The sequence below is a fragment of the Melanostigma gelatinosum genome, assembly GCF_949748355.1.
Source record: "Melanostigma gelatinosum genome assembly, chromosome: 13".
NCBI lineage: Eukaryota > Metazoa > Chordata > Actinopteri > Perciformes > Zoarcidae > Melanostigma > Melanostigma gelatinosum.
The window spans coordinates 6,462,669-6,488,720 of record NC_136646.1 but is presented as its reverse complement, the minus strand read 5'-3'; positions in this window follow the sequence as shown (position 1 = coordinate 6,488,720).

Here is a 26,052-nt window from a genome sequence, read left to right as displayed (position 1 = left end):
TAGACTCCAGGCCTGAAGACATCTGCAGGCCAATTTCGAATCATAGTCATAGCGCCACCTACTGGTAACAGGAAGTTAAAGTCTTTATACTTTGGCTTGTTTCTCTTAGTAGGTAAATCAAATCAATATCAAATTTGTTCCACACAAATACAAGAAGTTCATAATGCCAGATCATGAAGCTTTTGATGTTTCGTCGAACGCCGTTGCCGTGGCGATGCAGTCTTCGCCGTGAACAACGAAGGTCATTTTGAGAGGCTAAAAATGCTCGAAACATAAGCAAACTTGGCAAGTAGATTACAAGGCCGAAATGTAGTTACAGAATCTGATTTTATTGGTTCAGAGTGGCAAATCGGCTTAATAGCGCCCCCTACAAAATTTCAACGAAGCAGCCCTCGCAGTACGTTTGACCTAGATGTATGAAATGTGGTAGGAACATGTATCGCATATGGACTTCAATAAAAGTCTCTTGGGGCTATGCTCTAAACCCAACCGGAAGTCAGCCATTTTGCATTTTCTATGAATTTCTCATGTCGTTTTTGTCATTTCCAGGCGCTGCACTTTAACGAACTCCTCCTAGGGAATTCATCAGATCAACTTCAAATTTGGTCGGTACAGTCTAAAGACCTTTGTGATGAAAAGTTACTCAAAGCTTGTTGTTTCGTGAAAAGCTGTTGCCGTGGCGACGGAATTTCGATCCTTCGCCATGAACGAATAAACTGATGTAACTCGACTCCACATCATCAGATCTTTACCAGATTTCACGTGTTTGATTAGACTCCAGGCCTGAAGACATATGCAGGCCAATTTTGAATCATAGTCATAGCGCCACCTACTGGTAACAGGAAGTTAAAGTCTTGATACTTTGGCTTGTTTCTCTTAGTAGGTAAATCAAATCAATATCAAATTTGTTCCACACAAATAGTTCATAATGCCAGATCATGAAGCTTTTGATGTTTCGTCGAACGCCGTTGCCGTGGCGATGCAGTCTTCGCCGTTAACAACGAAGGTCATTTTGAGAGGCTAAAAATGCTCGAAACATAAGCAAACTTGGCATACACATTTAAATCCCAAAATGTAGTTGTATAATATGATTTTATTGGTTCAGAGTGGCAAATCGGCTCAATAGCGCCCCCTACAAAATTTCAACGAAGCATCCCTCGCAGTACGTTTCACCTAGATGTATGAAATTTGGTAGGAACATGTATCACATATGGACTTACATAAAAGTATATTGGGGCCATGCTCTGAACCTGCATGCAGTGTCTGACGGTCACGGAACTGAATGACAGCATCAACCAGAGTCCTCGCGCCGTCCGACGGTCGCGGACATTCTCGGCCGCGCAGGCCGGAGTCCCGCCGGCACCCCGACGTGCATGCACCCCGACGTGCATATTGCGAGGGCCCGCTCATCGCTGCTCGCAGCTTTAATTATTATTATTTTACCAGTTTGATGGCAAAAAGGAGGTGCTTGGGATATTGGGAAGTCTGTGAAATTTGGCACGCAAGCCAGAATTTGCGAAAATTGCAGTCTGATTGGGGTGCCCAGCTGCGGTATGAAATATTGGCTCGCTAGCGCCCCCTATTGAGTAGCCCCAACATCAGGTTTCACCCAGCTGTATGAAAGTTGGTAGGTATGTGGAACGTGATGAGACGCACAAAAAATCCTCTTGGCCGTTTTCTCTAAACCAAACAGGAAGTCGGCCATTTTTGCATTTATGACGTTTTTTGACCGTTTCAAGGCGTCATACTTTAACGAACTCCTCCCAGAGATTTGACCCGATTGACTTCAGATTCGGCGAGTCTGCTCTTGAGACCTTGGCAGTGAAAAGTTACTCAAAGATCAAAAAGTTATCGAACTATGTGGCCGTGGCGTGGCGTCAAAGAAACACCATTCGCCACGAAACAGGAAGTTGTTGTAACTCGGCCGTACATTGTCGAATCTGCTCCAAATCTCTCATATGTCATAACATCCTGACCCGGAACACATCTATATGATAATTTAGAATCATAGTGATAGCGCCACCTAGTGGCAACCGGAAGTTGTACGCTGCGTACTTTGACATCCTGCTCCTCACAGATTAATCAGATCCCTTTCAAATGTTGTCAAACAAGCCTTAAGACCTTGATAATGCTTCGTTGTGAAGATTGTAAGAAGTTACTGAAGGGCGGCGACGTGGCGGCTCGGCGAATTTCGATCCTTCGCCATGAACGAATAAACTGATGTAACTCGACTCCACATCATCAGATCTTTGCCAGATTTCACGTGTTTGATTAGACTCCAGGCCTGAAGACATCTGCAGGCCAATTTTGAATCATAGTCATAGCGCCACCTACTGGTAACAGGAAGTTAAAGTCTTTATACTTTGGCTTGTTTCTCTTAGTAGGTAAATCAAATCAATATCAAATTTCTTCAACACAAATACAAGAAGTTCATAATGCCAGATCATGAAGCTTTTGATGTTTCGTAGAATGCCGTTGCCGTGGCGATGCAGTCTTCGCCGTTAACAACGAAGGTCATTTTGAGAGGCTAAAAATGCTCGAAACATAAGCAAACTTGGCAAGTAGATTACAAGGCCGAAATGTAGTTAGGGAATATGATTTTATTGGTTCAGAGTGGCAAATCGGCTCAATAGCGCCGCCTACAAAATTTCAACGAAGCAGCCCTCGCAGTACGTTTGACCTAGATGTATGAAATGTGGTAGGAACATGTATCACATATGGACTTCAATAAAAGTCTCTTGGGGCTATGCTCTAAACCCAACCGGAAGTCAATAACTTTGCATTTCTTCTGAATTTCTAGTGTCGTTTTTGTCATTTCCAGGCGCTGCACTTTAACGAACTCCTCCTAGGGAATTAATCAGATCAACTTCAAATTTGGTCGGTACAGTCTAAAGACCTTTGTGATGAAAAGTTACTCAAAGCTTGTTGTTTCGTGAAAAGCTGTTGCCGTGGCGACGCATTCTTCGCCGTTAACAACGAAGGTCATTTTGAGAGGCTAAAAATGCTCGAAACATAACCTAACTTGGCAAGTAGATTACAAGGCCGAAATGTAGTTATGGAATATGATTTTATTGGTTCAGAGTGGCAAATCGGCTCAATAGCGCCCCCTACAAAATTTCAACGAAGCAGCCCTCGCAGTACGTTTCACCTAGATGTATGAAATTTGGTAGGAACATGTATCACATATGGACTTCAATAAAAGTCTCTTGGGGCCATGCTCTAAACCTGCATGCAGTGTCTGACGGTCACAGAACTGAATGGCAGCATCAGCCAGAGTCCTCGCGCCGTCCGACGGTCGCGGACGTTCTCGGCCGCGCAGGCCGGAGTCCCGCCGGCACCCCGACGTGCATATTGCGAGGGCCCGCCCATCGCTGCTCGCAGCTTTAATTCTTATTATTATTCTTCTTCTTCCGCTTTCATGGCAAAAAGGAGGTGCTTGGCATATTGGGAATGTTGTGAAATTTGGCACGCAAGCCAGAATTTGCGAAAATTGCAGTCTGATTGGGGTGTCCAGCTGCGGTATGAAATATTGGCTCGCTAGCGCCCCCTATTGAGTAGCCCCAACATCAGGATTCACCCAGCTGTATGAAATTTGGTCGGTATGTGGAACTTGATGAGACGCACAGAAAATCCTCTTGGCCGTTTTGTCTAAACCAAACAGGAAGTCGGCCATTTTTGCTTTTATGACGTTTTTTGACCGTTTCAAGGCGTCATACTTTAACGAACTCCTCCCAGAGATTTGACCCGATTGACTTCAGATTCGGCTAGTCTGCTCTTGAGACCTTGGCAGTGAAAAGTTACTCAAAGATCAAAAAGTTATCGAACTATGTGGCCGTGGCGTGGCGTCAAAGAAACACCATTTGCCACGAAACAGGAAGTTGTTGTAACTCGGCTGTACATTGTCGAATCTGCTCAACATCTCTCATATGTCATAACATCCTGACCCGGAACACATCTATATGATAATTTAGAATCATAGTGATAGCGCCACCTAGTGGCAACCGGAAGTTGTACGCTGCGTACTTTGACATCCTGCTCCTCACAGATTAATCAGATCCCTCTCAAATGTTGTCAAACAAGCCTTAAGACCTTGATAATGCTTCGTTGTGAAGATTGCAAGAAGTTACTGAAGGGCGGCGACGTGGCGGCTCGGCGAATTTCGATCCTTCGCCATGAACGAATAAACTGATGTATCTCGACTCCACATCATCAGATCTTTACCAGATTGCACATGCTTGATTAGACTCCAGGCCTGAAGACATCTGCAGGCCAATTTTGAATCATAGTCATAGTGCCACCTACTGGTAACAGGAAGTTAAAGTCTTTATACTTTGGCTTGTTTCTCTTAGTAGGTAAATCAAATCAATATCAAATTTCTTCCACACAAATACAAGAAGTTCATAATGCCAGATCATGAAGATTTTGATGTTTCGTCGAACGCCGTTGCCGTGGCGATGCAGTCTTCGCCGTGAACAACGAAGGTCATTTTGAGAGGCTAAAAATGCTCGAAACATAAGCAAACTTGGCAAGTAGATTACAAGGCCGAAATGTAGTTATGGAATATGATTTTATTGGTTCAGAGTGGCAAATCGGCTCAATAGCGCCCCCTACAAAATTTCACCGAAGCAGCCCTCGCAGTACGTTTGACCTAGATGTATGAAATGTGGTAGGAACATGTATCACATATGGACTTCAATAAAAGTCTCTTGGGGCCATGCTCTAAACCCAACCGGAAGTCATCCATTTTGCATTTCTTATGAATTTCTAGTGTCGTTTTTGTCATTTCCAGGCGCTGCACATTAACGAACTCCTCCTAGGGAATTAATCAGATCAACTTCAAATTTGGTCGGTACAGTCTAAAGACCTTTGTGATGAAAAGTTACTCAAAGCTTGTTGTTTCGTGAAAAGCTGTTGCCGTGGCGACGCATTCTTCGCCGTTAACAACGATGGTCATTTTGAGAGGCTAAAAATGCTCGAAACATAAGCAAACTTGGCAAGTAGATTACAAGGCCGAAATGTAGTTATGGAATATGATTTTATTGGTTCAGAGTGGCACATCGGCTCAATAGCGCCCCCTACAAAATTTCAACGAAGCAGCCCTCGCAGTACGTTTCACCTAGATGTATGAAATTTGGTAGGAACATGTATCACATATGGACTTAAATAAAAGTATATTGGGGCCATGCTCTAAACCTGCATGCAGTGTCTGACGGTCACAGAACTGAATGGCAGCATCGGCCAGAGTCCTCGCGGCGTCCGACGGTCGCGGACGTTCTCGGCCGCGCAGGCCGGAGTCCGCTGGCACCCCGACGTGCATATTGCGAGGGCCCGCTCATCGCTGCTCGCAGCTTTAATTAGGGCCCGAGCACCGACGTAGTCGGAGCGGAGGACCTATTGAAACCGTAATGTTTATTATTCTTATTCTAAGTGTTTCGTCGCAAAAAGGAGGTGCTTGGGATATTGGGAATTTTGTGAAATTTGGCACGCAAGCCAGAATTTGCGAAAATTGCAGTCTGATTGGGGTGTCCAGCTACGGTATATAATATTGGCTCGCTAGCGCCCCCTATTGAGTAGCCCCAACATCAGGTTTCACCCAGCTGTATGAAAGTTGGTAGGTATGTGGAACGTGATGAGACGCACAAAAAATCCTCTTGGAAGTTTTCTCTAAACCAAACAGGAAGTCGGCCATTTTTGCTTTTATGACGTTTTTTGACCGTTTCAAGGCGTCATACTTTAACGAACTCCTCCCAGAGATTTGACCCGATTGACTTCAGATTCGGCTAGTCTGCTCTTGAGACCTTGGCAGTGAAAAGTTACTCAAAGATCAAAAAGTTATCGAACTATGTGGCCGTGGCGTGGCGTCAAAGAAACACCATTCGCCACGAAACAGGAAGTTGTTGTAACTCGGCCGTACATTGTCGAATCTGCTCAAAATCTCTCATATGTCATAACATCCTGACCCGGAACACATCTGTATGATAATTTTGAATCAAACTGATAGCGCCACCTAGTGGCAACCGGAAGTTGCACGCTTCGTACTTTGACATCCTGCTCCTCACAGATTCATCAGATCCCTCTCAAATCTTGTCAAACAAGCCTTAAGACCTTGATAATGCTTCATTGTGAAGATTGTAAGAAGTTACTGAAGGGCGGCGACGTGGCGGCTCGGCGAATTTCGATCCTTCGCCATGAACGAATAAACTGATGTATCTTGACTCCACATCATCAGATCTTTACCAGATTTCACGTGTTTGATTAGACTCCAGGCCTGAAGACATCTGCAGGCCAATTTTGAATCATAGTCATAGCGCCACCTACTGGTAACAGGAAGTTAAAGTCTTGATACTTTGGCTTGTTTCTCTCAGTAGGTAAATCAAATCAATATCAAATTTGTTCCACACAAATACAAGAAGTTCATAATGCCAGATCATGAAGTTTTTGATGTTTCGTCGAACGCCGTTGCCGTGGCGATGCAGTCTTCGCCGTTAACAACGAAGGTCATTTTGACAGGCTAAAAATGCTCGACACATAAGCAAACTTGGCAAGTAGATTACAAGGCCGAAATGTAGTTAGGGAATATGATTTTATTGGTTCAGAGTGGCAAATCGGCTCAATAGCGCCCCCTACAAAATTCCGACGAAGCAGCCCTCGCAGTACGTTTGACCTAGATGTATGAAATTTGGTGGGAACATGTATCACATATGGACTTAAATAAAAGTATATTGGGGCCATGCTCTAAACCTGCATGCAGCGTCTGACGGTCACAGAACTAAATGGCAGCATCAGCCAGAGTCCTCGCGCCGTCCGACGGTCGCGGACGTTCTCGGCCGCGCAGGCCGGAGTCCCGCCGGCACCCCGACGTGCATATTGCGAGGGCCCGCCCATCGCTGCTCGCAGCTTTAATTAGGGCCCGAGCACCGACGTAGTCGGAGCGGAGGACCTATTGAATTTCGAATGTTTATTCTTATTCTTATTAGGGCCCGAGCACCGACGTAGTCGGAGCGGAGGACCTATTGAAACCGTAATTAGGGCCCGAGCACCGACGTAGTCGGAGCGGAGGACCTATTGAAACCGTAATGTTTATTATTAGGGCCCGAGCACCGACGTAGTCGGAGCGGAGGACCTATTGAATTTCGAATGTTTATTATTATTCTTATTATTATTCTTATTATTATTATTATTATTTTATGTGTTTCGTCGCAAAAAGGAGGTGCTTGGGATATTGGGAAGTTTGTGAAATTTGGCAAGCAAGCCAGAATTTGCGAAAATTGCAGTCTGATTGGGGTGCCCAGCTGCGGTATGAAATATTGGCTCGCTAGCGCCCCCTATTGAGTAGCCCCAACATCAGGTTTCACCCAGCTGTATGAAAGTTGGTAGGTATGTGGAACGTGATGAGACGCACAAAAAATCCTCTTGGCCGTTTTCTCTAAACCAAACAGGAAGTCGGCCATTTTTGCTTTTATGACGTTTTTTGACCGTTTCAAGGCGTCATACTTTAACGAACTCCTCCCAGAGATTTGACCCGATTGACTTCAGATTCGGCTAGTCTGCTCTTGAGACCTTGGCAGTGAAAAGTTACTCAAAGATCAAAAAGTTATCGAACTATGTGGCCGTGGCGTGGCGTCAAAGAAACACCATTCGCCACGAAACAGGAAGTTGTTGTAACTCGGCCGTACATTGTCGAATCTGCTCAAAATCTCTCATATGTCATAACATCCTGACCCGGAACACATCTATATGATAATTGTGAATCAAACTGATAGCGCCACCTAGTGGCAACCGGAAGTTGTACGCTGCGTACTTTGACATCCTGCTCCTCACAGATTAATCATATCCCTCTCAAATGTTGTCATACAAGCCTTAAGACCTTGATAATGCTTCATTGTGAAGATTGTAAGAAGTTACTGAAGGGCGGCGACGTGGCGGCTCGGCGAATTTCGATCCTTCGCCATGAACGAATAAACTGATGTATCTCGACTCCACATCATCAGATCTTTACCAGATTTCACATGCTTGATTAGACTCCAGGCCTGAAGACATCTGCAGGCCAATTTTGAATCATAGTCATAGCGCCACCTACTGGTAACAGGAAGTTAAAGTCTTTATACTTTGGCTTGTTTCTCTTAGTAGGTAAATCAAATCAATATCAAATTTGTTCCACACAAATACAAGAAGTTCATAATGCCAGATCATGAAGCTTTTGATGTTTCGTCGAATGCCGTTGCCGTGGCGATGCAGTCTTCGCCGTCAACAACGAAGGTCATTTTGAGAGGCTAAAAATGCTCGAAACATAAGCAAACTTGGCAAGTAGATTACAAGGCCGAAATGTAGTTAGGGAATATGATGTTATTGGTTCAGAGTGGCAAATCGGCTCAATAGCGCCCCCTACAAAATTTCGACGAAGCAGCCCTCGCAGTACGTTTGACCTAGATGTATGAAATTTGGTGGGAACATGTATCACATATGGACTTAAATAAAAGTATATTGGGGCCATGCTCTAAACCTGCATGCAGTGTCTGACGGTCACAGAACTAAATGGCAGCATCAGCCAGAGTCCTCGCGCCGTCCGACGGTCGCGGACGTTCTCGGCCGCGCAGGCCGGAGTCCCGCCGGCACCCCGACGTGCATATTGCGAGGGCCCGCCCATCGCTGCTCGCAGCTTTAATTAGGGCCCGAGCACCGACGTAGTCGGAGCGGAGGACCTATTGAAACCGTAATGTTTATTATTAGGGCCCGAGCACCGACGTAGTCGGAGCGGAGGACCTATTGAATTTCGAATGTTTATTATTATTCTTATTATTATTATTATTATTATTTTATGTGTTTCGTCGCAAAAAGGAGGTGCTTGGGATATTGGGAAGTTTGTGAAATTTGGCAAGCAAGCCAGAATTTGCGAAAATTGCAGTCTGATTGGGGTGCCCAGCTGCGGTATGAAATATTGGCTCGCTAGCGCCCCCTATTGAGTAGCCCCAACATCAGGTTTCACCCAGCTGTATGAAAGTTGGTAGGTATGTGGAACGTGATGAGACGCACAAAACATCCTCTTGGCCGTTTTCTCTAAACCAAACAGGAAGTCGGCCATTTTTGCTTTTATGACGTTTTTTGACCGTTTCAAGGCGTCATACTTTAACGAACTCCTCCCAGAGATTTGACCCGATTGACTTCAGATTCGGCTAGTCTGCTCTTGAGACCTTGGCAGTGAAAAGTTACTCAAAGATCAAAAAGTTATCAAACTATGTGGCCGTGGCGTGGCGTCAAAGAAACACCATTCGCCACGAAACAGGAAGTTGTTGTAACTCGGCCGTACATTGTCGAATCTGCTCAAAATATCTCATATGTCATAACATCCTGACCCGGAACACATCTATATGATCATTTTGAATCAAACTGATAGCGCCACCTAGTGGCAACCGGAAGTTGTACGCTGCGTACTTTGACATCCTGCTCCTCACAGATTAATCAGATCCCTCTCAAATGTTGTCATACAAGCCTTAAGACCTTGATAATGCTTCATTGTGAAAATTGTAAGAAGTTACTGAAGGGCGGCGACGTGGCGGCTCGGCGAATTGAATTTCGAATGTTTATTATTATTCTTATTATTATTATTATTATTATTTTATGTGTTTCGTCGCAAAAAGGAGGTGCTTGGGATATTGGGAAGTTTGTGAAATTTGGCAAGCAAGCCAGAATTTGCGAAAATTGCAGTCTGATTGGGGTGCCCAGCTGCGGTATGAAATATTGGCTCGCTAGCGCCCCCTATTGAGTAGCCCCAACATCAGGTTTCACCCAGCTGTATGAAAGTTGGTAGGTATGTGGAACGTGATGAGACGCACAAAACATCCTCTTGGCCGTTTTCTCTAAACCAAACAGGAAGTCGGCCATTTTTGCTTTTATGACGTTTTTTGACCGTTTCAAGGCGTCATACTTTAACGAACTCCTCCCAGAGATTTGACCCGATTGACTTCAGATTCGGCTAGTCTGCTCTTGAGACCTTGGCAGTGAAAAGTTACTCAAAGATCAAAAAGTTATCGAACTATGTGGCCGTGGCGTGGCGTCAAAGAAACACCATTCGCCACGAAACAGGAAGTTGTTGTAACTCGGCCGTACATTGTCGAATCTGCTCAAAATATCTCATATGTCATAACATCCTGACCCGGAACACATCTATATGATCATTTTGAATCAAACTGATAGCGCCACCTAGTGGCAACCGGAAGTTGTACGCTGCGTACTTTGACATCCTGCTCCTCACAGATTAATCAGATCCCTCTCAAATGTTGTCATACAAGCCTTAAGACCTTGATAATGCTTCATTGTGAAAATTGTAAGAAGTTACTGAAGGGCGGCGACGTGGCGGCTCGGCGAATTTCGATCCTTCGCCATGAACGAATAAACTGATGTATCTCGACTCCACATCATCAGATCTTTACCAGATTGCACATGCTTGATTAGACTCCAGGCCTGAAGACATCTGCAGGCCAATTTCGAATCATAGTCATAGCGCCACCTACTGGTAACAGGAAGTTAAAGTCTTTATACTTTGGCTTGTTTCTCTTAGTAGATAAATCAAATCAATATCATATTTGTTCCACACAAATATAAGAAGTTCATAATGCCAGATCATGAAGCTTTTGATGTTTCGTCGAACGCCGTTGCCGTGGCGATGCAGTCTTCGCCGTGAACAACGAAGGTCATTTTGAGAGGCTACAAATGCTCGAAACATAAGCAAACTTGGCAAGCAGATTACAAGACCGAAATGTAGTTATAGAATATGATTTCATTGGTTCAGAGTGGCAAATCGGCTCAATAGCGCCCCCTACAAAATTTCAACGAAGCAGCCCTCGCAGTACGTTTCACCTAGATGTATGAAATTTGGTAGGAACATGTATCACATATGGACTTAAATAAAAGTATATTGGGGCCATGCTCTAAACCTGCATGCAGTGTCTGACGGTCACAGAACTGAATGGCAGCATCGGCCAGAGTCCTCGCGCCGTCCGACGGTCGCGGACGTTCTCGGCCGCGCAGGCCGGAGTCCCGCCGGCACTCCGACGTGCATGCACCCCGACGTGCATATAGCGAGGGCCCGCTCATCGCTGCTCGCAGCTTTAATTATTCTTATTATTATTATTCTTATTTTTAGTGTTTCGTCGCAAAAAGGAGGTGCTTGGGATATTGGGAAGTCTGTGAAATTTGGCACGCAAGCCAGAATTTGCGAAAATTGCAGTCTGATTGGGGTGTCCAGCTGCGGTATGAAATATTGGCTCGCTAGCGCCCCCTATTGAGTAGCCCCAACATCAGGTTTCACCCAGCTGTATGAAAGTTGGTAGGTATGTGGAACGTGATGAGACGCACCAAAAATCCTCTTGGAAGTTTTCTCTAAACCAAACAGGAAGTCGGCCATTTTTGCTTTTATGACGTTTTTTGACCGTTTCAAGGCGTCATACTTTAACGAACTCCTCCCAGAGATTTGACCCGATTGACTTCAGATTCGGCTAGTCTGCTCTTGAGACCTTGGCAGTGAAAAGTTACTCAAAGATCAAAAAGTTATCGAACTATGTGGCCGTGGCGTGGCGTCAAAGAAACACCATTCGCCACGAAACAGGAAGTTGTTGTAACTCGGCCGTACATTGTCGAATCTGCTCCAAATCTCTCATATGTCATAACATCCTGACCCGGAACACATCTATATGATAATTTAGAATCATAGTGATAGCGCCACCTAGTGGCAACCGGAAGTTGTACGCTGCGTACTTTGACATCCTGCTCCTCACAGATTAATCAGATCCCTCTCAAATGTTGTCAAACAAGCCTTAAGACCTTGATAATGCTTCGTTGTGAAGATTGTAAGAAGTTACTGAAGGGCGGCGACGTGGCGGCTCGGCGAATTTCGATCCTTCGCCATGAACGAATAAACTGATGTAACTCGACTCCACATCATCAGATCTTTACCAGATTTCACGTGTTTGATTAGACTCCAGGCATGAAGACATCTGCAGGCCAATTTTGAATCATAGTCATAGCGCCACCTACTGGTAACAGGAAGTTAAAGTCTTGATACTTTGGCTTGTTTCTCTCAGTAGGTAAATCAAATCAATATCAAATTTCTTCCACACAAATACAAGAAGTTCATAATGCCAGATCATGAAGCTTTTGATGTTCCGTCGAACGCCGTTGCCGTGGCGATGCAGTGTTCGCCGTTAACAACGAAGGTCATTTTGAGAGGCTAAAAATGCTCGAAACATAAGTAAACTTGGCATACACATTTAAAGCCCAAAACGTAGTTGTATAATATGATTTTATTGGTTCAGAGTGGCAAATCGGCTCAATAGCGCCCCCTACAAAATTTCGACGAAGCAGCCCTCGCAGTACGTTTGACCTAGATGTATGAAATGTGGTAGGAACATGTATCGCATATGGACTTCAATAAAAGTCTCTTAGGGCTATGCTCTAAACCCAACCGGAAGTCAGCCATTTTGCATTTTTTCATGAATTTCTCATGTCGTTTTTGTCATTTCCAGGCGCTGCACTTTAACGAACTCCTCCTAGGGAATTCATCAGATCAACTTCAAATTTGGTCGGTACAGTCTAAAGACCTTTGTGATGAAAAGTTACTCAAAGCTTGTTGTTTCGTGAAAAGCTGTTGCCGTGGCGACGCATCCTTCGCCGTTAACAACGAAGGTCATTTTGAGAGGCTAACAATGCTCGAAACATAACCAAACTTGGCAAGTAGATTACAAGGCCGAAATGTAGTTATGGAATATGATTTTATTGGTTCAGAGTGGCAAATCGGCTCAATAGCGCCCCCTACAAAATTTCAACGAAGCAGCCCTCGCAGTACGTTTCACCTAGATGTATGAAATTTGGTAGGAACATGTATCACATATGGACTTAAATAAAAGTATATTGGGGCCATGATCTGAACCTGCATGCAGTTTCTGACGGTCACAGAACTGAATGGCAGCATCAACCAGAGTCCTCGCGCCGTCCGACGGTCGCGGACGTTCTCGGCCGCGCAGGCCGGAGTCCCGCCGGCACTCCGACGTGCATGCACCCCGACGTGCATATTGCGAGGGCCCGCCCATCGCTGCTCGCAGCTTTAATTATTATTATTATTCTTATTATTATTTTTAGTGTTTGGTCGCAAAAAGGAGGTGCTTGGGATATTGGGAATGTTGTGAAATTTGGCACGCAAGCCAGAATTTGCGAAAATTGCAGTCTGATTGGGGTGTCCAGCTGCGGTATGAAATATTGGCTCGCTAGCGCCCCCTATTGAGTAGCCCCAACATCAGGATTCACCCAGCTGTATGAAATTTGGTAGGTATGTGGAACGTGATGAGACGCACAAAAAATCCTCTTGGCCGTTTTCTCTAAACCAAACAGGAAGTCGGCCATTTTTGCTTTTATGACGTTTTTTGACCGTTTCAAGGCGTCATACTTTAACGAACTCCTCCCAGAGATTTGACCCGATTGACTTCAGATTCGGCAAGTCTGCTCTTGAGACCTTGGCAGTGAAAAGTTACTCAAAGATCAAAAAGTTATCGAACTATGTGGCCGTGGCGTGGCGTCAAAGAAACACCATTCGCCACGAAACAGGAAGTTGTTGTAACTCGGCCGTACATTGTCGAATCTGCTCCAAATCTCTCATATGTCATAACATCCTGACCCGGAACACATCTGTATGATAATTTAGAATCATAGTGATAGCGCCACCTAGTGCCAACCGGAAGTTGTACGCTGCGTACTTTGACATCCTGCTCCTCACAGATTCATCAGATCCCTCTCAAATCTTGTCAAACAAGCCTTAAGACCTTGATAATGCTTCATTGTGAAGATTGTAAGAAGTTACTGAAGGGCGGCGACGTGGCGGCTCGGCGAATTTCGATCCTTCGCCATGAACGAATAAACTGATGTAACTCGACTCCACATCATTAGATCTTTACCAGATTTCACGTGTTTGATTAGACTCCAGGCCTGAAGACATCTGCAGGCCAATTTTGAATCATAGTCATAGCGCCACCTACTGGTAACAGGAAGTTAAAGTCTTTATACTTTGGCTTGTTTCTCTTAGTAGGTAAATCAAATCAATATCAAATTTGTTCCACACAAATAGAAGAAGTTCATAATGCCAGATCATGAAGCTTTTGATGTTTCGTCGAACGCCGTTGCCGTGGCGATGAAGTCTTCGCCGTTAACAACGAAGGTCATTTTGAGAGGCTAAAAATGCTCGAAACATAAGCAAACTTGGCAAGTAGATTACAAGGCCGAAATGTAGTTACAGAATATGATTTTATTGGTTCAGAGTGGCAAATCGGCTCAATAGCGCCCCCTACAAAATTTCGACGAAGCAGCCCTCGCAGTACGTTTGACCTAGATGTATTAAAATGTGGTAGGAACATGTATCACATATGGACTTCAATAAAAGTCTCTTGGAGTTATGCTCTAAACCCAACCGGAAGTCAGCCATTTTGCATTTCTTATGAATTTCTAGTGTCGTTTTTGTCATTTCCAGGCGCTGCACTTTAACGAACTCCTCCTAGGGAATTAATCAGATCAACTTCAAATTTGGTCGGTACAGTCTAAAGACCTTTGTGATGAAAAGTTACTCAAAGCTTGTTGTTTCGTGAAAAGCTGTTGCCGTGGCGACCCATTCTTCGCCGTTAACAACGAAGGTCATTTTGAGAGGCTAAAAATGCTCGAAACATAAGCAAACTTGGCAAGTAGATTACAAGGCTGAAATGGAGTCATGGAATATGATTTTATTGGTTCAGAGTGGCAAATCGGCTCAATAGCGCCCCCTACAAAATTTCAACGAAGCAGCCCTCGCAGTACGTTTCACCTAGATGTATGAAATTTGGTAGGAACATGTATCACATATGGACTGAAATAAAAGTATGTTGGGGCCATGCTCTGAACCTGCATGCAGTGTCTGACGGTCACAGAACTAAATGGCAGCATCAACCAGAGTCCTCGCGCCGTCCGACGGTCGCGGACGTTCTCGGCCGCGCAGGCCGGAGTCCCGCCGGCACCCCGACGTGCATATTGCGAGGGCCCGCCCATCGCTGCTCGCAGCTTTAATTAGGGCCCGAGCACCGACGTAGTCGGAGCGGAGGACCTATTGAATTTCGAATGTTTATTATTCTTATTTTACCAGTTTCGTCGCAAAAAGGAGGTGCTTGGGATATTGGGAATGTTGTGAAATTTGGCACGCAAGCCAGAATTTGCGAAAATTGCAGTCTGATTGGGGTGTCCAGCTGCAGTATGAAATATTGGCTCGCTAGCGCCCCCTATTGAGTAGCCCCAACGTCAGGATTCACCCAGCTGTATGAAATTTGGTAGGTATGTGGAACGTGATGAGACGCACAAAAAATCCTCTTGGCCGTTTTCTCTAAACCAAACAGGAAGTCGGCCATTTATGCTTTTATGACGTTTTTTGACCGTTTCAAGGCGTCATACTTTAACGAACTCCTCCCAGAGATTTGACCCGATTGACTTAAAATTCGGCTAGTCTGCTCTTGAGACCTTGGCAGTGAAAAGTTACTCAAAGATCAAAAAGTTATCGAACTATGTGGCCGTGGCGTGGCGTCAAAGAAACACCATTCGCCACGAAACAGGAAGTTGTTGTAACTCGGCCGTACATTGTCGAATCTGCTCAAAATCTCTCATATGTCATAACATCCTGACCCGGAACACATCTATATGATAATTTTGAATCAAACTGATAGCGCCACCTAGTGGCAACCGGAAGTTGTACGCTGCGTACTTTGACATCCTGCTCCTCACAGATTAATCAGATCCCTCTCAAATGTTGTCAAACAAGCCTTAAGACCTTGATAATGCTTCGTTGTGAAGATTGTAAGAAGTTACTGAAGGGCGGCGACGTGGCGGCTCGGCGAATTTCGATCCTTCGCCATGAACGAATAAACTGATGTATCTCGACTCCACATCATCAGATCTTTCCCAGATTTCACGTGTTTGATTAGACTCCAGGCCTGAAGACATCTGCAGGCCAATTTTGAATCATAGTCATAGCGCCACCTACTGGTAACAGGAAGTTAAAGTCTTGATACTTTGGCTTGTTTCTCTCAGTAGGTAAATCAAATCCATATCAAATTTGTTCCACACAAATACAAGAAGTTCATAATGCCAGATCATGAAGTTTTTGATGTTTCGTCGAACGCCGTTGCCGTGGCGATGCAGTCTTCGCCGTTAACAACAAAGGTCATTTTGACAGGCTAAAAATGCTCGAAACATAAGCAAACTTGGCAAGTAGATTACAAGGCCGAAATGTAGTTAGGGAATATGATTTTATTGGTTCAGAGTGGCAAATCGGCTCAATAGCGCCCCCTACAAAATTTCGACGAAGCAGCCCTCGCAGTACGTTTGACCTAGATGTATGAAATTTGGTGGGAACATGTATCACATATGGACTTAAATAAAAGTATATTGGGGCCATGCTCTAAACCTGCATGCAGTGTCTGACGGTCACAGAACTAAATGGCAGCATCAGCCAGGGTCCTCGCGCCGTCCGACGGTCGCGGACGTTCTCGGCCGCGCAGGCCGGAGTCCCGCCGGCACCCCGACGTGCATATTGCGAGGGCCCGCCCATCGCTGCTCGCAGCTTTAATTATTATTATTATTTTACCAGTTTGATGGCAAAAAGGAGGTGCTTGGGATATTGGGAATGTTGTGAAATTTGGCAAGCAAGCCAGAATTTGCGAAAATTGCAGTCTGATTGGGGTGTCCAGCTGCGGTATGAAATATTGGCTCGCTAGCGCCCCCTATTGAGTAGCCCCAACATCAGGATTCACCCAGCTGTATGAAATTTGGTCGGTATGTGGAACGTGATGAGACGCACAAAAAACCCTCTTGGACGTTTTCTCTAAACCAAACAGGAAGTCGGCCATTTTTGCTTTTATGACGTTTTTTGACCGTTTCAAGGCGTCATACTTTAACGAACTCCTCCCAGAGATTTGACCCGATTGACTTCAGATTCGGCTAGTCTGCTCTTGAGACCTTGGCAGTGAAAAGTTACTCAAAGATCAAAAAGTTATCGAACTATGTGGCCGTGGCGTGGCGTCAAAGAAACACCATTCGCCACGAAACAGGAAGTTGTTGTAACTCGGCCGTACATTGTCGAATCTGCTCAAAATCTCTCATATGTCATAAAATCCTGACCCGGAACACATCTATATGATAATTTAGAATCAAAGTGATAGCGCCACCTAGTGGCAACCGGAAGTTGTACGCTGCGTACTTTGACATCCTGCTCCTCACAGATTAATCAGATCCCTCTCAAATGTTGTCAAACAAGCCTTAAGACCTTGATAATGCTTCATTGTGAAGAATGTAAGAAGTTACTGAAGGGCGGCGACGTGGCGGCTCGGCGAATTTCGATCCTTCGCCATGAACGAATAAACTGATGTAACTCGACTCCACATCATCAGATCTTTACCAGATTTCACGTGCTTGATTAGACTCCAGGCCTGAAGACATCTGCAGGCCAATTTTGAATCATAGTCATAGCGCCACCTACTGGTAACAGGAAGTTAAAGTCTTGATACTTTGGCTTGTTTCTCTCAGTAGGTAAATCAAATCAATATCAAATTTGTTCCACACAAATACAAGAAGTTCATAATGCCAGATCATGAAGCTTTTGATGTTTCCTCGAACGCCGTTGCCGTGGCGATGCAGTCTTCGCCGTTAACAACGAAGGTCATTTTGAGAGGCTAGAAATGCTCGAAACATAAGAAAACTTGGCAAGTAGATTACAAGGCCGAAATGTAGTTAGGGAATATGATTTGATTGGTTCAGAGTGGCAAATCGGCTCAATAGCGCCCCCTGCAAAATTCCGACGAAGCAGCCCTCGCAGTACGTTTGACCTAGATGTATGAAATGTGGTAGGAACATGTATCACATATGGACGTAAATAAAAGTCTCTTGGCGCCATGCTCTAAACCCAACCGGAAGTCAGCCATTTTTTATTTTTTATGAATTTCTAGTGTCGTTTCTGTCATTTCCAGGTGCTGCACTTTAACAAACTCCTCCTAGGGAATTCATCAGATCAACTTCAAATTTGGTCGGTACAGTCTAAAGACCTTTGTGATGAAAATATACTCAAAGCTTGTTGTTTCGTGAAAAGCTGTTGCCGTGGCGACGGAATTTCGATCCTTCGCCATGAACGAATAAACTGATGTAACTCGACTCCACATCATCAGATCTTTACCAGATTTCACGTGTTTGATTAGACTCCAGGCCTGAAGACATATGCAGGCCAATTTTGAATCATAGTCATAGCGCCACCTACTGGTAACAGGAAGTTAAAGTCTTGATACTTTGGCTTGTTTCTCTTAGTAGGTAAATCAAATCAATATCAAATTTGTTCCACACAAATAGTTCATAATGCCAGATCATGAAGCTTTTGATGTTTCGTCGAACGCCGTTGCCGTGGCGATGCAGTCTTCGCCGTTAACAACGAAGGTCATTTTGAGAGGCTAAAAATGCTCGAAACATAAGCAAACTTGGCATACACATTTAAAGCCCAAAATGTAGTTGTATAATATGATTTTATTGGTTCAGAGTGGCAAATCGGCTCAATAGCGCCCCCTATAAAATTTCAACGAAGCAGCCCTTGCAGTACGTTTGACCTAGATGTATGAAATTTGGTAGGAACATGTATCACATATGGACTTCAATAAAAGTATATTGGGGCCATGCTCTGAACCTGCATGCAGTGTCTGACGGTCACGGAACTGAATGACAGCATCAACCAGAGTCCTCGCGCCGTCCGACGGTCGCGGACGTTCTCGGCCGCGCAGGCCGGAGTCCCGCCGGCACCCCGACGTGCATGCACCCCGACGTGCATATTGCGAGGGCCCGCCCATCGCTGCTCGCAGCTTTAATTAGGGCCCGAGCACCGACGTAGTCGGAGCGGAGGACCTATTGAATTTCGAATGTTTATTATTATTATTCTTATTTTATGTGTTTCGTCGCAAAAAGGAGGTGCTTGGGATATTGGGAATGTTGTGAAATTTGGCACGCAAGCCAGAATTTGCGAAAATTGCAGTCTGATTGGGGTGCCCAGCTGCGGTATGAAATATTGGCTCGCTAGCGCCCCCTATTGAGTAGCCCCAACATCAGGTTTCACCCAGCTGTATGAAAGTTAGTAGGTATGTGGAACGTGATGAGACGCACCAAAAATCCTCTTGGAAGTTTTCTCTAAACCAAACAGGAAGTCGGCCATTTTTACTTTTATGACGGTTTTTGACCGTTTCAAGGCGTCATACTTTAACGAACTCCTCCCAGAGATTTGACCCGATTGACTTCAGATTCGGCTAGTCTGCTCTTGAGACCTTGGCAGTGAAAAGTTACTCAAAGATCAAAAAGTTATCGAACTATGTGGCCGTGGCGTGGCGTCAAAGAAACACTATTCGCCACGAAACAGGAAGTTGTTGTAACTCGGCCGTACATTGTCGAATCTGCTCCAAATCTCTCATATGTCATAACATCCTGACCCGGAACACATCTGTATGATAATTTAGAATCATAGTGATAGCGCCACCTAGTGGCAACCGGAAGTTGTACGCTGCATACTTTGACATCCTGCTCCTCACAGATTAATCAGATCCCTCTCAAATGTTGTCAAACAAGTCTTAAGACCTTGATAATGCTTCGTTGTGAAGATTGCAAGAAGTTACTGAAGGGCGGCGACGTGGCGGCTCGGCGAATTTCGATCCTTCGCCATGAACGAATAAACTGATGTATCTCGACTCCACATCATCAGATCTTTACCAGATTGCACATGCTTGATTAGACTCCAGGCCTGAAGACATCTGCAGGCCAATTTTGAATCATAGTCATAGCGCCACCTACTGGTAACAGGAAGTTAAAGTCTTGATACTTTGGCTTGTTTCTCTTAGCAGGTAAATCAAATCAATATCAAATTTGTTCCACACAAATACAAGAAGTTCATAATGCCAGATCATGAAGCTTTTGATGTTTCATCGAACGCCGTTGCCGTGGCGATGCAGTCTTCGCCGTTAACAACGAAGGTCATTTTGAGAGGCTACAAATGCTCGAAACATAAGCAAACTTGGCAAGCAGATTACAAGACCGAAATGTAGTTATAGAATATGATTTCATTGGTTCAGAGTGGCAAATCGGCTCAATAGCGCCCCCTACAAAATTTCAACGAAGCAGCCCTCGCAGTACGTTTCACCTAGATGTATGAAATTTGGTAGGAACATGTATCACATATGGACTTAAATAAAAGTATATTGGGGCCATGCTCTAAACCTGCATGCAGTGTCTGACGGTCACAGAACTGAATGGCAGCATCGGCCAGAGTCCTCGCGCCGTCCGACGGTCGCGGACGTTCTCGGCCGCGCAGGCCGGAGTCCCGCCGGCACTCCGACGTGCATGCACCCCGACGTGCATATAGCGAGGGCCCGCTCATCGCTGCTCGCAGCTTTAATTAGGGCCCGAGCACCGACGTAGTCGGAGCGGAGGACCTATTGAATTTCGAATGTTTATTCTTATTATTCTTATTTTTAGTGTTTCGTCGCAAAAAGGAGGTGCTTGGGATATTGGGAATGTTGTGAAATTTGGCACGCAAGCCAGAATTTGCGAAAATTGCAGTCTGATTGGGGTGCCCAGCTGCGGTATGAAATATTGGCTCGCTAGCGCCCCCTATTGAGTAGCCCCGACATCAGGATTCACCCAGCTGTATGAAAGTTGGTAGTTATGTGGAACGTGATGAGACGCACCAAAAATCCTCTTGGCCGTTTTCTCTAAACCAAACAGGAAGTCGGCCATTTTTGCTTTTATGACGTTTTTTGACCGTTTCAAGGCGTCATACTTTAACGAACTCCTCCCAGAGATTTGACCCGATTGACTTCAGATTCGGCTAGTCTGCTCTTGAGACCTTGGCAGTGAAAAGTTACTCAAAGATCAAAAAGTTATCGAACTATGTGGCCGTGGCGTGGCGTCAAAGAAACACCATTCGCCACGAAACAGGAAGTTGTTGTAACTCGGCCGTACATTGTCGAATCTGCTCCAAATCTCTCATATGTCATAACATCCTGACCCGGAACACATCTATATGATAATTTAGAATCATAGTGATAGCGCCACCTAGTGGCAACCGGAAGTTGTACGCTGTGTACTTTGACATCCTGCTCCTCACAGATTAATCAGATCCCTCTCAAATGTTGTCAAACAAGCCTTAAGACCTTGATAATGCTTCGTTGTGAAGATTGTAGGAAGTTACTGAAGGGCGGCGACGTGGCGGCTCGGCGAATTTCGATCCTTCGCCATGAACGAATAAACTGATGTAACTCGACTCCACATCATCAGATCTTTACCAGATTTCACGTGTTTGATTAGACTCCAGGCCTGAAGACATCTGCAGGCCAATTTTGAATCATAGTCATAGCGCCACCTACTGGTAACAGGAAGTTAAAGTCTTTATACTTTGGCTTGTTTCTCTTAGTAGGTAAATCAAATCAATATCAAATTTCTTCCACACAAATACAAGAAGTTCATAATGCCAGATCACGAAGCTTTTGATGTTACGTCGAACGCCGTTGCCGTGGCGATGCAGTCTTCGCCGTTAACAACGAAGGTCATTTTGAGAGGCTAAAAATGCTCGAAACATAAGCAAACTTGGCAAGTAGATTACAAGGCCGAAATGTAGTTATGGAATATGATTTTATTGGTTCAGAGTGGCAAATCGGCTCAATAGCGCCCCCTACAAAATTTCAACGAAGCAGCCCTCGCAGTACGTTTCACCTAGATGTATGAAATGTGGTAGGAACATGTATCACATATGGACTTCAATAAAAGTCTCTTGGGGCCATGCTCTAAACCTGCATGCAGTGTCTGACGGTCACAGAACTGAATGGCAGCATCAGCCAGAGTCCTCGCGCCGTCCGACGCTCGCGGACGTTCTCGTCCGCACAGGCCGGAGTCCCGCCGGCACCCCGACGTGCATATTGCGAGGGCCCGCTCATCGCTGCTCGCAGCTTTAATTAGGGCCCGAGCACCGACGTAGTCGGAGCGGAGGACCTATTGAATTTCGAATGTTTATTATTATTCTTCTTATTCTTATTCTTCTTATTCTTATTCTAAGTGTTTCGTCGCAAAAAGGAGGTGCTTGGGATATTGGGAATGTTGTGAAATTTGGCACGCAAGCCAGAATTTGCGAAAATTGCAGTCTGATTGGGGTGTCCAGCTGCAGTATGAAATATTGGCTCGCTAGCGCCCCCTATTGAGTAGCCCCAACATCAGGTTTCACCCAGCTGTATGAAAGTTGGTAGGTATGTGGAACGTGATGAGACGCACAAAAAATCCTCTTGGCCGTTTTGTCTAAACCAAACAGGAAGTCGGCCATTTTTGCTTTTATGACGTTTTTTTACCGTTTCAAGGCGTCATACTTTAACGAACTCCTCCCAGAGATTTGACCCGATTGACTTCAGATTCGGCTAGTCTGCTCTTGAGACCTTGGCAGTGAAATGTTACTCAAAGATCAAAAAGTTATCGAACGATGTGGCCGTGGCGTGGCGTCAAAGAAACACCATTCGCCACGAAACAGGAAGTTGTTGTAACTCGGCCGTACATTGTCGAATCTGCTCAAAATCTCTCATATGTCATAACATCCTGACCCGGAACACATCTATATGATAATTTAGAATCATAGTGATAGCACCACCTAGTGGCAACCGGAAGTTGTACGCTGTGTACTTTGACATCCTGCTCCTCACAGATTAATCAGATCCCTCTCAAATGTTGTCAAACAAGCCTTAAGACCTTGATAATGCTTCGTTGTGAAGATTGTAAGAAGTTACTGAAGGGCGGCGACGTGGCGGCTCGGCGAATTTCGATCCTTCGCCATGAACGAATAAACTGATGTATCTCGACTCCACATCATCAGATCTTTACCAGATTTCACATGCTTGATTAGACTCCAGGCCTGAAGACATCTGCAGGCCAATTTTGAATCATAGTCATAGCGCCACCTACTGGTAACAGGAAGTTAAAGTCTTGATACTTTGGCTTGTTTCTCTCAGTAGGTAAATCAAATCAATATCAAATTTGTTCCACACAAATACAAGAAGTTCATAATGCCAGATCATGAAGTTTTTGATGTTTCGTCGAACGCCGTTGCCGTGGCGATGCAGTATTCGCCGTTAACAACGAAGGTCATTTTGACAGGCTAAAAATGCTCGAAACATAAGCAAACTTGGCAAGTAGATTACAAGGCCGAAATGTAGTTAGGGAATATGATTTTATTGGTTCAGAGTGGCAAATCGGCTCAATAGCGCCCCCTACAAAATTTCGACGAAGGAGCCCTCGCAGTACGTTTGACCTAGATGTATGAAATTTGGTGGGAACATGTATCACATATGGACTTAAATAAAAGTATATTGGGGCCATGCTCTAAACCTGCATGCAGTGTCTGACGGTCACAGAACTAAATGGCAGCATCAGCCAGAGTCCTCGCGCCGTCCGACGGTCGCAGATGTTCTCGGCCGCGCAGGCCGGAGTCCCGCCGGCACCCCGACATGCATATTGCGAGGGCCCGCTCATCGCTGCTCGCAGCTTTAATTAGGGCCCGAGCACCGACGTAGTCGGAGCGGAGGACCTATTGAATTTCGAATGTTTATTATTATTCTTATTAGGGCCCGAGCACCGACGTAGTCGGAGCGGAGGACCTATTGAAACCGCTATGTTTATTATTATTATTATTATTAGGGCCCGAGCACCGACGTAGTCGGAGCGGAGGACCTATTGAATTTCGAATGTTTATTATTATTATTATTAGGGCCCGAGCACCGACGTAGTCGGAGCGGAGGACCTATTGAAACCGTAATGTTTATTATTATTATTATTATTCTTATTATTATTCTTATTTTTAGTGTTTCGTCGCAAAAAGGAGGTGCTTGGGATATTGGGAAGTCTGTGAAATTTGGCACGCAAGCCAGAATTTGCGAAAATTGCAGTCTGATTGGGGTGTCCAGCTGCGGTATGAAATATTGGCTCGCTAGCGCCCCCTATTGAGTAGCCCCAACATCAGGATTCACCCAGCTGTATGAAATTTGGTAGGTATGTGGAACGTGATGAGACGCACAAAAAATCCTCTTGGCCGTTTTCTCTAAACCAAACAGGAAGTCGGCCATTTTTGCTTTTATGACGTTTTTTGACCGTTTCAAGGCGTCATACTTTAACGAACTCCTCCCAGAGATTTGACCCGATTGACTTCAGATTCGGCGAGTCTGCTCTTGAGACCTTGGCAGTGAAAAGTTACTCAAAGATCAAAAAGTTATCGAACTATGTGGCCGTGGCGTGGCGTCAAAGAAACACCATTCGCCACGAAACAGGAAGTTGTTGTAACTTGGCTGTACATTGTCGAATCTGCTCCAAATCTCTCATATGTCATAACATCCTGACCCGGAACACATCTATATGATAATTTAGAATCATAGTGATAGCGCCACCTAGTGGCAACCGGAAGTTGTAGGCTGCGTACTTTGACATCCTGCTCCTCACAGATTAATCAGATCCCTCTCAAATGTTGTCAAACAAGCCTTAAGACCTTGATAATGCTTCGTTGTGAAGATTGTAAGAAGTTACTGAAGGGCGGCGACGTGGCGGCTCGGCGAATTTCGATCCTTCGCCATGAACGAATAAACTGATGTATCTCGACTCCACATCATCAGATCTTTCCCAGATTTCACGTGTTTGATTAGACTCCAGGCCTGAAGACATCTGCAGGCCAATTTTGAATCATAGTCATAGCGCCACCTACTGGTAACAGGAAGTTAAAGTCTTTATACTTTGGCTTGTTTCTCTTAGTAGGTAAATCAAATCAATATCAAATTTGTTCCACACAAATAGAAGAAGTTCATAATGCCAGATCATGAAGCTTTTGATGTTTCGTCGAACGCCGTTGCCGTGGCGATGCAGTCTTCGCCGTGAACAACGAAGGTCATTTTGAGAGGCTAAAAATGCTCGAAACATAAGCAAATTTGGCAAGTAGATTAAAAGGCCGAAATGTAGTTATAAAATATGATTTTATTGGTTCAGAGTGGCAAATCAGCTCAATAGCGCCCCCTACAAAATTCCGACGAAGCAGCCCTCGCAGTACGTTTGACCTAGATGTATGAAATGTGGTAGGAACATGTATCGCATATGGACTTCAATAAAAGTCTCTTGGGGCTATGCTCTAAACCCAACCGGAAGTCAGCCATTTTGCATTTTTTATGAATTTCTCATGTCGTTTTTGTCATTTCCAGGCGCTGCACTTTAACGAACTCCTCCTAGGGAATTCATCAGATCAACTTCAAATTTGGTCGGTACAGTCTAAAGACCTTTGTGATGAAAAGTTACTCAAAGCTTGTTGTTTCGTGAAAAACTGTTACCGTGGCGACGCATTCTTCGCCGTTAACAACGAAGGTCATTTTGAGAGGCTACAAATGCTCGAAACATAAGCAAACTTGGCATACACATTTAAAGCCCAAAATGTAGTTGTATAATATGATTTTATTGGTTCAGAGTGGCAAATCGGCTCAATAGCGCCCCCTACAAAATTTCAACGAAGCAGCCCTCGCAGTACGTTTCACCTAGATGTATGAAATTTGGTAGGAACATGTATCACATATGGACTTAAATAAAAGTATATTGGGGCCATGCTCTGAACCTGCATGCAGTGTCTGACGGTCACAGAACTGAATGGCAGCATCAACCAGAGTCCTCGCGCCGTCCGACGGTCGCGGACGTTCTCGGCCGCGCAGGCCGGAGTCCCGCCGCCACCCCGACGTGCATGCACCCCGACGTGCATATTGCGAGGGCCCGCCCATCGCTGCTCGCAGCTTTAATTAGGGCCCGAGCACCGACGTAGTCGGAGCGGAGGACCTATTGAAACCGTAATGTTTATTATTATTATTATTATTATTATTATTATTATTATTTTACCAGTTTGATAGCAAAAAGGAGGTGCTTGGGATATTGGGAATGTTGTGAAATTTGGCACGCAAGCCAGAATTTGCGAAAATT